The 13,829-nt window shown below is 51.4% G+C and overlaps 1 protein-coding gene across 6 annotated transcripts in view; it reads right to left on the minus strand.

Moving 5' to 3' along the window:
• Nucleotides 1-13,829, minus strand: part of NCK2 (NCK adaptor protein 2) — a 133,813-nt gene that overhangs the window by 110,480 nt on the left and 9,504 nt on the right. The window contains exon 1 of one of the 6 annotated variants that reach the window (XM_060309640.2): nt 9,373-9,569. The exons of the other annotated variants lie outside the window; for them this stretch is intronic. The gene's annotated coding sequence lies outside the window, so the exon portion shown is untranslated. Of the gene's footprint in view, nt 1-9,372; nt 9,570-13,829 lie in introns of those variants that run through there. 6 annotated transcript variants of the gene reach the window in all.

The raw sequence follows: 13,829 nt of genomic DNA on the forward strand, positions 1-13,829 counted from the left end.
CATTTTTGTCTTCACGACAACCCATTTTCCAGCGAAGGCCACTGGGGCCTCGAGAGGCGAGACAACAGGCCTGAGACAGAGTCCTCCTGGTTGGCCAAGATCTGAACTGTTTCCAGAATCCTGGATTTCAAACTGCAAAGAAAAGCCAAGAAGTCAACACTAAGAATGCAGATGGGCTTCCCTGGTGGCGCAGTGGTTGGGAATCTGCCTGTCAATGCAGGGGACACGGGTTCGAACGCTGGTCCAAGATGATCCCACGTGCCGCGGAGCAACTAAGCCCGTGCGCCACAACTAATGAGCCTGAGCTCTAGAGCCTGCGTGCCACAACTACTGAGACCATGTGCCACAACTACTGAGCCTTTGCTGTAGAGCCCACGATCCACAACTACTGAGCCCGCATGCCACAACTGATGAAGCCCGTGTGCCTAGAGCCCGTGCTCCGCAACAAGAGAAGCCACCGCAATGAGAAGCCCACGCACTGCAACAGAGAGCAGCCCCTGCTCGGGGCAACTAGAAAAAGCCCGCGCGCAGCAACGAAGACCCAACGCAGCCAAAAATAAAGAAAATAACTAAAATTAAAAAAAAAAAGAATGCAGAAACATCACACAAGGAAGGGAGACCAAAGCCTACGTGAGGAATAAAAATCCCAGTTTTTCCCTGGCTTTCCTCCTAAACCAGTCTTACTGGCTATCCTCAGTGCACACGGTCCACGCCGGGGCGGAGCCTGACAGCCAGCTCCCAGCAGCAGGAGCTGCCAGGACCCAGATCTAATTGACCCTGCGGTTCCACCTGCAGCAGGCGGCAGGACGGCTTCTCCACACAGCCCATTTCTCAGAAGACCTGCAGCCACAGAGGCCTATCTTCCACAGTTTCATCATTCTTCTTGAAGTTATTAGAAGCAGAGTCGCAATTTTTGTGCCACACTTACGCAGTCTGTATCTCTGAGCTTCCCTAGAAATGTTACTATATTTTTCCTGAGAACCGGGAACTGGGGGAGTTAGCAGCACAGGGAGAGCCGTGATTAGTCCAGAGGGTAGAGAAGAATGTGAAACAAGACCGCATCAGCTGTTTCACAGAGGAGGAATGTTCTCCAAGGGGGCACAGCCCGCTGGGGAGGAGGAAGGGTGGGGGTGCAGCCAGGCGTCCCGATGCGGCTCAAATATGCGTGGTCCTGCTCTCCAGTTCCCGGTACAGAGCTCCTAAGGCCTGGGAATGTCCGGAGCGACAGGAACGTCCCTGGTTATTGGTAACCAGCCCCTTACCCCACGCCCAAGCTGAGGCTAATGAAGTGGCCCAGAGCTGGCCTCCCCTCATGGCTTCGGGATGGGGCCAGGAAGGACCAGCCTTAAGGTCAGAGAGTGAGAGCTGTCAACCCCACCAGGGCGAGGAGGGGACTGGAGGAACAAGATGCAGGGAGCCTGCGGGCTGCTAAACCCCACGATGTGCTGGGAGGAGACGGTACTCAGACTCTGCACCCCCCGGCCCCCCGGCCCCCCGGCCCTATGCCTCTCCTCCCTCGGGCTGTCCCCGAGCTGTATCCTTTGTAATAAGCCATTGATGGTAAAGGGCTTTCCCGATTCTGAGTCATTACAGCAAATCATCAAACCCAAAGGGGGCGGGGGGCAGTCACGGGAACCCCCAGTTCATGGCCAGTGGGTCAGAAGCACAGGAGCCTCAGGACTTATGCCTGGCATCTGAAGGGGTGGTCTTGTGGGACTGAGCTCTTCACCTATGGGTTCTGCACCAACTCTCAGTAGCTGGGGTCAGGATGCAACGGAAGTACAGGAGACACAGCTGGTGTCAGAGGATCCAAGACCTGGATTCACAAGTCTCTGGTCCCACGGCTACTGAGCGCCCAAGATGCAGCCGGCCTGGCTGTGTCCCGCTCTAAGGACACACCGGGTCTAGAGACGGGCATGGAAGAAAAAAGCACAAACGTTTAAAAATCACATATCCCGGACTTCCCTGGTGGCGCAGTGGCTAAGAATCCACCTGCCAGTGCAGGGGACACGGGTTCGAGCCCTGGTCCAGGAAGATCCCACATGCCACGGAGCAGCTAAGCCCATGCGCCACAACTACTGAGCCTCTGCTCTAGAGCCCACGAGCCACAACTACTGAGCCCACGTGCCACAACTACTGAAGCCCGCGCATCTAGAGCCCGTGCTCCGCAGCAAGAGAAGCCACTGCAACGAGAAGCCCATGCACCGCAATGAAAGAGTAGCCCCCGCTCGCCGCAACCAGAGAAAGTCCGTCCACGGCAACGAAGACCCAACGCAGCCAAAAATAAATAAATTAAATAAATAAAAAATGGACTAAAAAAATAAATAAAAATAAAAATCACATATCCCACTGGTCATTTTTTTCTAAGTTGGAATGATATTGGGCTGTATACACACATTACTGAAATTAATTTCATCTCTCTTCCTGCTTTCTTAATGAGATGACGAGGAAATTTAAAGTTCCCTATTTAGCTCACATTTGTGGCTTATATTACAGTTCTAGCGAGCAGCGCTGTTTTAAATGCCTTCATTTCTGAAAATTCAGGGACTGAAACCCTCTTTGCACCTCAGATTTTTACGTGTAGAAAGCAAGCGGCTACCAGGATGGGAGGGTGTGCGTGACACCAACGGGAAGAAAGAGCTGATACGCACTCAGGGTGTATGGTGTGCAGGGTCCGTGGGCTGGATTCACCCTAACGCCCCCTTAGTGACGAGTATCCCAGCCTCTTAGCACAGAAAGGCGCCGAGCTCCCGCCAGCAAAGTGACAGAGCGAGGACCTCCGACTTCACCCCCGTGCGACCCTGCACACCAGGGTGGGCGGACTTCTCCTGGAAAAGGGCCAGATAAATATCTCAGGCTTTGCGAGCCAGTTTCTGCTGCAATGACTCAGCTCTGCCCCCGTACCGGGAAGACAAACACAGGCCACGTTCTAATAAGACTACTCACAAGACCAGGCTGGGAGCGGGTCTGGCCCCCAGGCCAGAGTATGCCACCCCCTGCTCTATGCTGCTAAAAGCAAGACCATGGCCCCCAAGTGGAGTCACCTGTTGTAACCCTACGTCACCAAATTGAGACCTCATTACAGTTTCTGCTCTCCCAGAAACAGAATCTTAACCCAGTGGGTCAGGAACCGCCTGACCAGCACTGGTCAGCTGCCTGGTAGACTCCTGCCACCCGTCCCCTACAGGAAAGTGACCCTGTAATAACCCACCCACTCTGTCCAGCATCACGTCCTTGTCCCTGCTCCCTTCTGAGGATGAAAGTCCTTCATCCGTCCAGCTCCTCGAGGCTCCTCTCTACCTGCAGATGGGACACTGGCCGATTCACGAACGCTGAATAAAGCCAGTAAGATCCCTAACACTTACGCAGTTGGATTTTATTTTTTAACAACACCATGAACAGAAATAGACATTCCTAAATACGTGATTCTATCTAACATCGGTACGCCAAAATACAACATTTATAAAGGATACCTTTCACAGAATAGGGTACTGTTGAAACAAGGCTGACCCGGGAAAGTGAAAGCCTGCAAGGTCACTTACTGTTACTTTTACTGGACATCACAGCAGGCCATTTAGGTATCGTCCCTAGAGGCAGTAAGTTCACAGCAAATGACTCGCTTCAACGTGGACGACGCACGTGACAAAAATGAAATTAAAATGTTCACCCAGGGAACAGATGGAGGAATAAGGAGGCCTCCTGGTCAGCGTAGGTCCTGCCTCTGCAGAGGGAGGGGAACACCAGGGCCCACGTGTGTCGTGACCTGGGGGGCTTCCTGCACAGATGCCACGCACCTGGGGGGGTGAGCACCACCGTACTTGAGGTCCTCTTGGACGAGGTCCCCACGCCAGCCTTCTCTCCACTCCCAACTCTGACCGACACTCTCAGCACAGCAGGAAAATGCAGCAGGAAGGCTCCGGTCAATTATCAAACTAATTTGAACACTTTTAAAAATATTGGCTCATGAATCTAAGACTCACTACAGATGGAAATGGTTTGGGGGAAAAACCCACCCGCCCTCCAGGCGGAGGGAAGGCGGAGGAAAGGAGGTGTGGGGACCGAGCAAGGCAGCCAGGCTGTGCACCTGGGGACCCTGACTCCTGGCTTCTCTGCACGGACCACCCTGAAGGGGGCCTGGTGGATAAACCCCCAGGGGACGCAGCGCAAGCGCAAAAGAGCATCGAAACCAGGAGGCGAGGGAGACAGAAACCCGTGGAGTCTGCCCCCTCCCTGTGGCCCCCAGCACCCCGCAGCTGGAACGGCCGGGCCCCTGCCCATCCCTGCCCGCATCGTGCTCCCCTCCCCCCCTTCATTCCTTCACTTTCTTTGAAAATCTTTTTAAAGGGTACACGATAAAGTGATCTCTACTCTGCCTTGAGCTGACTAGGGTTGGTCACGGAAACCCGACACAGAAGCAGGGCTGTCATTTCAGGGACAACCCCTCACCGAGGAACTCCCCCTGCCTGGTAGGGAGCACAGCCGGCTACGGGGCAGTGAGGACCGTCAGGCCCGGATGCCATCAGTCACCTTCCGCTGGGAACCACGCACGGCGGCTCCAAACCATGCGGCTGTGTCATCTCTGGAGCTTGCACGGCTCACCTGGGCACGTCACCTGTTACCGGACAACAGACAGCTCACACCCGGCTAGAGACTCTTCCCACGTACCTCTTATAGGCGTGCAAACGTACTGGAAACGTCTTGCAACGCTTTCTCTGAAATGGTCCTTTGAGATCAGATTACTGTTTAAACAAGAGTGGTCCCGTTACCTCTGTCTCACTTGGCCAGTGACCAAAACCAAGCTAATCCTATTCCATCACCCCCTTTACGCCCCAAACAAGGCTCCAAAGAATGACCTGTTACTAACAAAAGGGACAAGACATGCTGGGGACTCCAGATGCTGTCACAGAGTCCTTTCAAGAACAGCCACCAGGGCTTCCCTGGTGGCGCAGTGGTTGAGAGTCCGCCTGCCGATGCAGGGGACGCGGGTTCGTGCCCCGGTCCGGGAAGATTCCACATGCCGCGGAGCGGCTGGGCCCGTGAGCCATGGCCACTGAGCCTGCGCGTCCGGAGCCTGTGCTCCGCGATGGGACAGGCCACAACGGTGAGAGGCCCGCGTACCGCAAAAAAAAAAGAACTGCCACCAGCCTGGAAGTAAGCTCCAAGCTTGGCCTTCGGATGACCGGGAGGGAGTTCTGACAGCAGAGAGCTCTGGCCCTGTTTCACGGTCACTCTGAGGTGAGGCCTTCTGGAACCCGTCGACTCCAGGTGCCTGTCCAGAGGGGCCCTCACACCCTGGGGGAAACTGATGCTTGTACCTGACCGAGAATTGGCGCGGCCCCTTTAGAAGGGGGGGTTTTGGAAACACCTATCAAGAACCATAAAGACATCCGTACCACTTAACTCTGCAACCCCTCGCGGAGGAACTTATGTCAAGGAACAGCTCAGTAGAAGAAAAGAAATATAAAGGAGCACACAGGCACCTCATCTACTGGAGCAGGAATTTAAATGACCGAGTCAGCGGGAAGCAGCTTACACTACTGAGGGCGCTGTCCCTCTACGGGATATTGGGCAACAAGAAAACATCACCAAATTACTAATAAGGTGGGAAAATGCTCATATTAAGAAGAGTATGAAACTGTACAAATGGTCACACATAATTTCAAGGACTAATGACAAACGTGAAAAGTCTCTCTTTTAGGATGTTAAGGTGACAGGAAGCATTTTCCTTTTTAAATACGGTCTTTAAGAGTTAGTTAGTAGGTTGCCTTTATCATTAAAAGAAACTCCACCAAAAAAAAGACAAAAAGAGCAGTGCCAGAAAAGATGTCTCAAAAAGCCAGGTCTCATATGGGAAGGTGTGTGTTCAGCCTGCACGTTCATATTCGCACCTGCAGTGCTGCAAACGTACCTGCGGAGACCAGAGCAAGTGACGGGGACCATTCTGCCCCTAGGAAAGGGCAGCTGGGAGAGAGGCAGGCACAGCGGGGATGCGGGTGCCTTAGGGATGCGGGTGCCTTAGGGATGCGGGTGCCTCAGGGATGCAGGTGCCTCAGGGATGCGGGTGCACTAGGGATGCGGGTGCCTCAGGGATGCGGGTGCCTCACGGATGCGGGTGCACTAGGGATGCGGGTGCACTGGGGATGCGGGTGCACTAGGGATGCGGGTGCCTTAGGGATGCGGGTGCACTAGGGATGAGGGTGCCTTAGGGATGCGGGTGCCTCAGGGATGCGGGTGCACTAGGGATGCGGGTGCCTTAGGGATGCGGGTGCACTAAGGATGCGGGTGTCTTAGGGATGCGGGTGCCTTAGGGATGCGGGTGCCTTAGGGATGCGGGTGCACTAAGGATGCGGGTGCCTTAAGGATGCGGGTGCCTTAGGGATGCGGGTGCACTAGGGATGCGGGTGCACTAGAGATGCGGGTGCACTAGGGATGCGGGTGCCTTAGGGATGCGGGTGCACTAGGGATGCGGGTGCATTAGGGATGCGGGTGCCTCAGGGATGCGGGTGCCTCAGGGATGCGGGTGCACTAGGGATGCGGGTGCACTAGGGATGCGGGTGCCTTAGGGATGCGGGTGCACTAGGGATGCGGGTGCCTAGGGATGCGGGTGCCTCAGGGATGCGGGTGCACTAGGGATGCGGGTGCACTAGGGATGCGGGTGCCTCAGGGATGCGGGTGTCTGCTGTGCCCCCCCCACCTGCCTGGTGAAGACGCCCAGCCAGCCGCCACCAAGGGTCACCGCACACGTGTGCAAATACAACACACCCACGTGAAAACACTCCAGAAAGGCCGCCAGGACCGCACTCGGATAAATTCCCTATTTACACGGGGCGGAGGCAGCCTGCAGGGGCACAGTCGAGAGCAATATTAGGGGAGGGCAGACGGAACGTTTGGTAAGGGTCTGCAGTCGTTACTGACGTGTTCGTCCTTGAGGAAGCGTCCTCCACAGCCCTGCAGCTGGCAGTCACAGCTCCGTGCACCAACTCTTCTTCCAAGCCACTTCTTATTTTATAACGTATTTCTGTTTAATACGGGGTCAAAAACTCCAGGGACCCTTCTGCCATTAACACCCAAGAACCAAAAAGTCAAACTCTTTAATGCGAGAGATTTTTAAAAGTCCCCGACAGTTTCCTGACGCTGGAAGTTACTCTAAACCCCTAAGTCCCGAATCCACAACCCAACCCAATCACTAGACTATTAACTAATCACAAATCCCAGAACACTATTTACATTCATTTTTTTCAGATAATAAACGGATATGTATTTTCCCACTATGATGACTGAAATAATTAAATTTACAAAAACAATGACTAGGCCTTGTATCTGATTTAAGTACAATTATTCTTAGGTTTTTCTTACAGACAAAGGATTTTATGTTATGCGCTTGGGGGATGTTCTGTCATCACCGCATGACTGGAGAGACTTCTGTGAGGCAACAGAATTAAATTACTTTCCACGATGCCCATGTGGACCAGCTCTGGCCCGAGGCCTGGGTCCCAGCAGCTCCGTCATCAGACAAGACTGCACCGGACCTGCCAGGCCCCCGCCCTGTGCCATGCACGCCCTCCCCCCGTCGGAAGGGGAGGCCCAGGGCCTCCCACTCAGGATGCTTTTAAATGGTTTTCATTTTATGCGACTGTATGAGAAGACAGGCACTAAAGTATGACTTAGAAAAAGAATTTGAGATGCACATGTGCTTCTTCAGGTATGAATACGCTAACCAAGAGGGTACGGCAGGTCTAATAACGCCCGTAATTTCAAAGGAAGATGACAGCAGCCCAAATCCCAACCACCGCAACCACCACGACGTGGTGACGCAAAAGCCCCGCTCGTTTCCCTGACGGCCGTGAACATCACGGGCTGTGCTCCCTACTTCCACAATGGAAGGAAACACTAATTCATAGCTAGCGAAGATAAAAATGTAAGTTTTTCACCCCAAGGCCACGGACCCCCTGAAGTCCATCCTCTCCCCACGGGCCCCCGGAATAAGAACCGCCTTTGGGGAACCACTCAGAACTTCCCATGATGCCACGAACCGGGGCAGATTCAACAAATCCCTAGATTCCAGACTCGGGCGGGGCCCCAGGGAGGACCCGTCAGAGCAGAGGCTCCTGTGCTGTTGTACCAGGAACGCGTGCGGATGTGAGGAGAGAGCCCGACCCGGGAGCCCAAGGCTGGACCAGTCCCCCACTCCTTCCCACTCCCCTGGTTTGACGCTCTGCCGCCTACTCACTACCGTTTCCTCCAGCAAGTCCTCTTCCAACTTGAAGCTGGAAGGAAGCTGAACAGACCACCTTGTTCAGCCCTGCTTCTACATATGGAATGCTGCTTCCAGCAGACTTGCTATAAAGAAAACCCAAGCCCAGCCAATTCCAAAAATGCTGTCCTTAAACGTTTCCCAGCAAAGTGGGAGTTCTCATTTTCATGTCATGATTCTTCTACACATAGATGCCAAAACTCACATCAACAACCCCAGTCAAAACAAAAAAAATTCAGTGAAAGATTTTTTAAGTTATCAGAAACTACAGGTCAAAATAGAAATCATAAATTATACTTTAACACGGAGACATGGATTTAAAGAAAATAATGTTCAAAAAAGCCACTGCAGATGTTTATATGCAGTCAATTTTAATAAACAAAATGCACTAATACAAGTTCTATGAACACGAATGAACATAACTGATTCTCTCTAATGTACATAGCTCTGGGGAGGGCGGAACGGTAAGGAGTATCCCCACAGGGCGCCTTCCACCTCCACCCTCAAAGCATACCGTCCGTGGCAGGGCGCAGGGGAGGTACAAACAGGAAAGTGAAAGAGGCTACCGGCCCTATTACACCTGACCCTCTCTGCACCCCAGAGAAAGGCCAACCACTCTTCCGCCTGATCAGCGACTGGAGGAAAGCCCCACGCCATCCCCTCCCCAGGCCAGCTGCTGAGCCCACGCCCTGCAGCCCCAATCTGCTAGCACGCACACCTGGAGCCGCGTCAGGGCACCTGGGCAGCTGGTAAGGGCCGCCAGAGCGGCTGTGTCCACAGATGCAGTGCACCTTCCCTGGGCTGGGGCCGCAGCAGGACCTCCGTCACCACTGAGCACTTCCTCTCGTGCAGGAACCATCTCAGGCCTCCGCCCCCCTTCGCCGGGTCTGCCTGAGCACAGGATGGCCATCTCAGAGCGTGAAGCATCGGGCCTGTGCCGAAACCAGGCAGATCTGCTGCTGGTTTTTATTTGCCCAAATTGGACAACGTCCGTGGACACTCCCATCGTCACACGTGCACACACTCACCTGCTCTCACTCACACACACACACACACACGACAGAACCATTTCAGACAAGCCTGGCACTGAGGACCGCCCTCCTCTGGCCCAGACTGACCTCTGCAGGGCAGGGTTCACGGCTGTGACTCCATTTCCCTCCACCGGACCTCTGAGGGCATTGGGCTTCCTTCCAAGACTGCAGCGCAAACAGAGGAGCCCTGGGTCACTCCCAGTGGGCCCGCAGTGGACAGCCTGGCAGAGCCGACCTCAGCCAGAAAGTCAAGGTTAGTGGGGACAAGCCACGTTGATATCATGCACCCTGGACGGGATGTGATGAAAACGGTGCTCACCCTCTGTGGTCTTCTCCCCCAAACCTGTAATCCAGCCTAATCACGAGAAAAACACAAGACAGATCCCAACAGAGGAACATTCCACAAAACACCTGACTGGTCCTTCTCGCCACTGAAAATAGCGTCAGAAGGAGGAAAGTCTAGGAACTGTCACACCAAGAGGAGCCTCAGGAGACACCATGAGTAAATGGAATGCGGTTTCCAGCATGGGATCCTGGGGCAGAAAAGACCATTAGGGGAAAAGTAAGAAGATCCAAAAAAGTATGGACTTTAGTTAATAAAGTACCAGTCTTGCTTCATGAGCTGTGGCCAGGGCACCAGAGTAACGGGAGATGTTAGCAACAGTGGAAACCGGATGCTGGGGATGGCAACTCTCTGTACTCTCTTTGGGATTTTTCTATAAATCTAAGACTTCTCTAAAATTAAAGGTTTATTTTAAAATATATATGTACTATACATCCTACACATAAATCCATATATGCAGAGCATAACATGAACGCCTTTCGACAATTACAAAGCGCACTTCGGAAAAATTAGTAAAAAGTCTACTCGGCAAAAGGAGATAAACACATTTATTGATTAGCTCAACACGACAGTGTAAGGTTATTTACTTGGTTGAAACGGTACAACTTTTGCTGTTCTTCAGAGAACACGTGACCTGTACTTACACACATAAAATCATACTCTACACAAGTCTGTAAACGACAACAAAAACCTCGCTTCCTTGAACGAGACCCAAAAAGACTTATTCAGCAGGCATCAAATGTTCTCCTGTTAAGGTCCCTGAGAGCCAGGAATCAGTGTATTCCAAGCAATCTTTAAAACGGCCAACACAAAACTCATAGTTCAAATTAAATTCTCGTTATTCTCAAATTAAGCTTCACTTAAACACTAAGTGAATCACAAATGAATTCCAATGCATCACAAAGACTATTTTACACAACCCATGTCATCAAAAGTTAAAGGAGGAACTGTAAACCAGTTCAGTGTGAAAGAGAGGACAAATCACTAATTATGATTTGAATTGTTTTGAATGCCAGGATTAAATTATTTCCGGATGCTAAACAGAAACACAGAAACTGGTCCACCGTCTTGCTGTTAAAAGGGAACAATGATTTGGGAACTAGATGAAGCCGAGGTCAACGACCTGAAACACTGCATTTGAAAAAATACCAAAACTAACATCTATAATGGAGCGAACAAATAGTTCACATTTCAAAGGAAACACTCGAACTCGACAATCAGGATAAAAACCAAATCTGCAAAATGCCTGAACAGGACGGATTCACAATATTCGTCACCGATCCAGGCGAAGCAGCCATCTGACTAAACAAATCTTTTCTAGATTAAAACGTAACGGCGTAATGCACTTACACCGCCATCAATGAGGGGAAAAAAAGGAATTAGAAGTATCAGTGGGCTTCCTGACACCGGCATTCCATTGAAAGCAACAATAAGTAGTTTTGTCCTTTTTCTTTTTAAGAGCTGAAATTCGGAGGCAAATAAATCACACGTAAGCAGAGTTTACATAATCTGAAAATTACGGAGTAGTTGACCCCAAAGCCACATGTTCATCCTAAGCAAACTGACAGCATGGCCTCACGCAGGCCCTGGAAGACAGCACCGTCCCGGGAAGGGAGGCTGGTGTCGGGGGAGGACAGGGTACCAGCCCCAGCTGCAATGCGGCCACAGAGCTTTACCAGCGGCAACCGGGACCATCCCTGCTCAGCGGACACTCCACGGTCTCAGGGCTACCTGACTCTCCCGAGAATATCTGAAATGAATTCTCCCTGGCCTTGAGGACTTTCCATGGTCTCCCCTGCACCACCCACAGGACCCCACAGAGAAGCACGGGCACTCATTCTGTACACTGAGGCGAGAGTCGATCATGAACCTGCAAAATCACTTTGCTGGCTCACAAGCTCCCTGAGGGCAGGGCTCTGCGTGGTCCACCTTCCTATGTCCATAGCTCCTAGCACGGTGCTTCTGCTGTAGCCGGCACTCAAAAGTATTCACTGGGTGACAATTCAGGGACAGCAACCTAGTCCGGCAGTCTGATCTGTGGGTCAGATCGGGAATGGAGAAGGCAGCCTGTGCTTTGTCCCCGCACACGTGCCCTTCGGTCCTCCAGCCAGGTTCACAAAAAGGGACCAGCAGCCTCAGTTTACCACGCGCAGGCCGGTTCAGCCCACTCTGTTTTGAAGACCCTTCTCGAATAAGGAACTGCACAGCTGCAATTTCTAAACAGGGAAGCAGAGCCACAAAAGGTCTTTGAAAACATCAGCGTTAAGTCCCTGCTTCGCAGAAGATGAGACGGAGGTGGAGAGGTGTTAGAAGCGAGCCGGGCAGCTTGGGCCAAACTAGCAGCAGGTGGACACGCGCACCCTCACTGCTCACGGGAAACCAGACGTCTCCGAGTTCACATTTAGACCAGCTATTATTGAAGTTCAGGATGAGGCTGTTTTAAGCCAGCCCCTATCATAATGAAAAGTCAGGAAGTTACTGCATGCCGGCAAACGTTTTATTTTGAGGGAGGAGGGGATTTAAAGACAAAGCCCTAAGGAAGCCCTGCGTCCGCAGCTCCAGATCCGGGGCATGACCTGACAGCAGGACCCCTGCGGCCAGCCCCCGTCCCTGTGACCCTCACGTTCCTTCTCTCCACAGTGGCCAAGTCACAGTACTTGCTCCTCCACTGATGAGTCAGGATCAAATGATACAGTGACACACACAGAACAATTAGACACACACAATGTTATGCAGCACACAACTGCAGAGTCTCCAAGTCTGTCCAGAGAGTGACTATTAATCTTTCCTAGGTCCTTCTCAGTGCACACGAGGATGGGAGGTTAAGGAAAGAAAAAGACTGCCTGTACTTGTAACCATCTCCACCGAGAAAAGTTCAAAAATTTCCAGCGTGCTCATTCTGTGTTTATCCTAGCAACAGAACAGGAAGAGAGCAGATACAAGAAGTGACCAAGTCAAAGGGGAGAGCAATACAACAGGAAATGATTTACAGAAAACAGATCTAGATCAAGCCGAGGAAACTTCTAATTGGCAGCCCTCTCGATTTCTAGGCTTCTCTGACTTGATCAAGAAAAAGAAGGGCAGAGAGAACATGACGATCCAGGCCACCGCACAGGCAGCTCTGCCACTGAGCCAGACGCTGAGTGAGACGAACAACCCAATTATCATTTTCCCTTTCCTCCTCCCTGGATAAGGTCTAATTTGTGATATTTTGGTTCTCTCTCCCCTGAAGAGTTTATTTTAGAACTATATAAAAAAAAGGAAATAAAACATTCAAAAGCTGACAGATGTGACCAGCTCAAAGATTAGCAGGCTGAACCTAGGATCTTAAAAACTTTAGTAACAACAAAAACAGGGTTTTTTTTCCTATAAACAATCACCAATTGTAAGGATTCTGAGCTAAGTAAACAGAGGTCTTTGATTAGACCAAACTCTGAAAATCAACTACCTATTAAAAGCAACTGATAAGGGACCCCATTACTTCCCCGTTTGTGGACATTCTAAAGGGAATGTGCTGTCACCACGGTTCAGCCAGGTTTCATAATGCTTCCTACAAAATCAGCATTTCATATTTATCTGGTCCAAAGAGGGAGAAGTAGAAAATTTAAAAAACAATGCATGCCATACTTTACCACCAACAATATTATAGATAAACCACGGTTAACTCAGTTATATTAAACTTTCTCCTTTATATACTTAACTGTAGAGGTGTATAAACACTGTTTAGCTTTCTAAATAGGTATTATTTTTGATGTTTATAAAACTGTAGGGAGGGCTTCCCTGGTGGCGCAGTGGTTAGGAGTCCATCTGCCAGTGCCGGGGACACGGGTTCGGGCCCCGGTCCGGGAAGATCCCACATGCCGCGGAGCAGCTGGGCCCGTGTGCCACAACTACTGAGCCTGCGAGCCACAGCTGCTGAGCCCGCACGCCACAACTGCTGGGGCCCCCGCGCCTAGAGCCTGTGCTCTGCAATGAGAGAAGCCACCGCAACTAGAGAAAGCCCATGTGCAGCAACGAAGACCCAACACAGCCAAAAATAAATAAATAAAATAATTTATTTTAAAAAAAACTGCAGGGAAAAAATGATCTCCAAGAGGGCAACTGTGTGAAAGAATACGTGGGCCATTAATTGAAAGGTTTAAGCAAAGTACATGAGCAGTCGCTCGTAACAAGGCTGCTGAAACACTGACTTTTCAGGCCA

Source organism: Globicephala melas, chromosome 12 (genome assembly GCF_963455315.2).
Source record: "Globicephala melas chromosome 12, mGloMel1.2, whole genome shotgun sequence".
Lineage (NCBI taxonomy): Eukaryota > Metazoa > Chordata > Mammalia > Artiodactyla > Delphinidae > Globicephala > Globicephala melas.